General features: G+C 35.8%; 1 pseudogene; it reads right to left on the reverse strand.

Annotated features, from left to right (window-relative positions):
* Positions 1-1,644: 1,644 nt before the first annotated feature.
* Positions 1,645-1,957, reverse strand: LOC136319204 (ubiquitin-conjugating enzyme E2 variant 1 pseudogene; annotated as a pseudogene).
* Between the last annotated feature and the right edge of the window lie 2,036 nt (positions 1,958-3,993).

A 3,993-nucleotide genomic window follows, 5' to 3' on the forward strand; every position in this document is an offset into this window, starting at 1 on the left:
CAACTGTAATGGAAAAGAAAAAGGATTCAAGAGCTGTCTTAATAGAATCGCACTTGCATGTTTGGGAACCATTTGAGCATCAAAAAGAATAATGTAGGTAATGGACTACAACATAGTGAACAAAAGAAGAACCCAGAAATCCATCGTGATACTAATAAGAAGGCAGAAGGGTATGAAAAGTACTTCTTTACAAAAGAATGCCAGCTAACAAATGCAGAAATAATAATAGCATTAAAAGTTGCCATTTTCAAACACAATAATTTATTTAGTCAAAAATCATCAATGGATAGAAAAACCGTTGAGTGAAAAGTTACTGGGCATAAAATATTCACCCAGGCCTCCAAAAGTATTCCCACAGATTACATTTAACTTCAGATTGTAAAAGATTCCTTTACAATGTGGAAATCTGGGAACACCATCATATAACCAAGTGATCAATAATAGCATTAGCAATAATGGGACAAACTAACATTCTATACTTCCGTATGTAAAATAGTGGAAAGTATATCTATGTAGCATTTTTGCCAAAAAAATTTTTTTTTCTTTTTGTGACAGAGACAGAGAAAGGTACAGAGAGAGAGACAGATAGGGACAGACAGACAGGAAGGGAGAAAGATGAGAAGCATAAATTCTTTGTTATGGCACCTTAGTTGTTCATTGATTGCTTTCTCATATGTGCTTTGACCGGGGCCTAAAGCAGAGCAATTGACCCCTTGCTTAAACCAGTGACCTTAGGCTCAAGCCAGTAACTTTGGGCTTCAAGCTAGCGAGCCTGCACTCAAACCAGTGACCTCGGGGTTTTGAACCTGGATCCTCAGCATCTCAATCCGACACTCTATTCACTGCACCACTGCCTGGTCAGGCTTGCCAAAAATTTTTTAACATGATTTTTGTGACCTATTTTATGAAAAACTGTAAAAAGTTATGAATATTAAATAAAATACAAATATGAATGTTTACTTATACTGCGAAAGATGTCTAAGTACCACTTTTAACAACTAATACCACAAATAGAATAATCCTGAAAATATAATTATTTTATTAATCAACTGCGTAATACATATTTTATATTTTTATTATAATCCTTTTTTTTCTTTTAAGTCAGAGGAGGGGAGATAGAGAGATAGAGAGACAGACTCCCACATGCGTCCCAGCCGGGTCCACCCAGCAACCCCCAACTAGGGCCAATGCTCAAATCAACTGAATTACCCTCAGTGCCTAAGGCTGATGCTTGGGCCAACTGAGCTATCCTCAGTTCCTGGGGCTGATACTCAAACCAATAGTGCCACTGGCTGTGAGAGGGGAAAAGGGAGAGAAGGGGGAGAGGGAGGAGAAGAGAAGCAGATGGTCACTTCTCATGTGTGCCCTGACCAGAGATTGAACCCAGGACATCTGCATGCTAGGTTGATGCTCTATCCCCTGAGCCAACCTCCCAAGGCCACAGCTTATATATTTTAAATTGACAAAAACAATAGTATCATTTACGGTATCTTAATATAAATTGTCCTTGAATGAGAATTTCCTTTCCAGTACTTTGAAGTCTATAAGATGTATCTAGAAAATAGACTACTATAGAAAATGAAGACCACTTAAATTGAATGCGGGTCGGGCAAGGGCCTGTGGGGTTTTTTTGTTTGTTTGTTATTAATTGTTGTAACACTGTCATTTAGGTGGCTGAGGGAGTTTCATATTATCTTTAGACATCATTAGGTGCTGAGGGTCCTGTAAGGACAACCTTGGTGCTATATGAATTCTGCCATTTCGCTAGCACTGATATGGTCCTCCGGTCCACCACTCCGTTAGAACTATTACCTCCATTCATATTAATTTTTGTTCTAATCTTATAAAAGTCTTACAAAGGGGTGGGTGCTTCTGGGTATTTAGGCCCATGTTCTATTTTAAGGCTATATATTCAGTTTCCATAAACGGAACTGTCTGAGCCTGAGGTGGCTGCCATCGTGCCTGCTGCCACTCCTTGATTGTAATCTCATGGTCACCTCTTCATGAAATGTCCATTTTTAAATATTTTCATATAGAATATATAAAGCTAATTCTTTTATCAAGCATCTCAATTTTTCAGAAACTTTCTGCTTGCTATTGGTAATATAAAATTTTAGGATTGTTGTCAAATTTGGGGAAAAAAATCTCTACCAAGTTTCTTTCATATATGAATTGTCAGGTATTATTGAGTTTACCTTGGATAGTAGAGAATTTCTGTTTTGACTCAGAGTTTAGAAAAGCCAAATCCTCAGCCACATTTTATGCAATGATTGCTGAAAGAATCTTCCACTGACTGACTATGTTTCCATATATTCCAAATGTCCTTTCTCCGTCAGTACCCTCATAGTTCTGTAACAAGGAATTGTTGGCACCTTTGTGTAAAATGCTGGGTGAAATGATACAGGAAATGGTAGATTTTCTGGAAGCAAATTTATGCAGGGTAGCTAACAGTGATACGCTATTCGTGGAATTGACTGTGAACCACATAAATATATTTTCCTAAACCCAAAACTCCTGGTTCTTCCAGGTGGGGAAGTATAATGGAAGGAGAAGTTGCAGTAGAAAATAACAGTAGTCTTAAGTGATGGCAATAAGAATATCTTGCTTTTGCAAAGTTTTCTAAAGCATATAACTTTTCTAAAGCATATAATATGCAAACATATTACTAGAGATTAATCTCCATCAGTTTCATGGTAAACCAATCTCTGGCCATTAATACCATACAAAGTTGTCCTTTTCAAGCCTTTTGTAGAATCTGCTGAAAAGCCAGGAATACAGAGACCATGCTCTGTGGCCTTCTTCATCCATCCCCTGCCACCTCACTAAGAGTAATAGGAAAATATGTTTTTACTTTTCTGTTAGTGAATCTCTATTTAAATTTGCCCACATGCAGAGGTAGGGGTGAATAAAATTAGTAAGCTTTTTTTTGGTGTGTAGTAGTTAAACATTCTAATAGAACATTATTCAGAAGTTTTTAATTACAGAATCGCTTGGGTGCCCCATAATTGTACAGAAAAATATTTCAAAGGACCTTTTCAAAACTAATAAAGGTTTAGTGTTCAACTGGAAATGTATTAAATGAAAGGGGCTAATTATGATCTGAAAGAAAAATGGGAGGGATGAAATATAATGTCCACAAAGGCATTTAGCACAGCACTACAAAATCCAACAGAAGTATATGTAAAAATAAGGGTAAATACCATCCTGTGCATTTTCCCTCCGCCTAGGGAAGAAGTTATTTATGTAGAAAATCTGACGGAATATTTCCTTTATGAAGGAGGTGGCAGGTGGCTGTCTGTTGGAGTGTGAAAAACAAGTTGAATCATTTGGATGTAATTTGAAAAAAGTTAATCAAATGACAGAAATACAAGTGAGGAATAACTTTCTCCTTGGAAATTTTTCTATACAGAAATTTAGGAAGATATCAGAATTAGAGGAGGGGAGGGAAATAAACTATGTAAGAAATAACTGCCAACAGTGGATTATTTTGTAATGTAGACAGCAAAGTGATTATCTTTCAAAGTATATTCAGCATAATTTTCTTCTTTACCTGTGATTTAAGAAATGATTTACATACAAGTTTTCTGAAGTACAACACATGCAACACTGCAGTATATTCTCCTATTACAACCCCTGAACACTGACAAATATCAATTTTTCACTTGACTTTAGTAGAATCTGATAAATAAATAAACCCTTTATTATTTTTCTTATGCAGGGGGCATATTTGTATTTGTGTGCTTTCATAACAATAGATTAAGAATCTGAAAACTTATGTTTTATTTCTACTTCTATCACCAAGTAGTTCCTTCACTTCAGGAAAATTACTGTACTTAACTGAGTTTTCTTATCTCTGCAATAAAAATTAGTGTACAATATCTAAGATTTCTTTAAGTTCCCAACATTCTGAGTCCATGTATACCTGATTAAATATTAGTATTCTTTTATTCAGGGAAGTGGATAAAATAGAACTTAGGCTACTGAAAAATGAAA

The sequence above is a fragment of the Saccopteryx bilineata genome, chromosome 1 (assembly GCF_036850765.1).
Source record: "Saccopteryx bilineata isolate mSacBil1 chromosome 1, mSacBil1_pri_phased_curated, whole genome shotgun sequence".
Classification (NCBI taxonomy): domain Eukaryota; kingdom Metazoa; phylum Chordata; class Mammalia; order Chiroptera; family Emballonuridae; genus Saccopteryx; species Saccopteryx bilineata.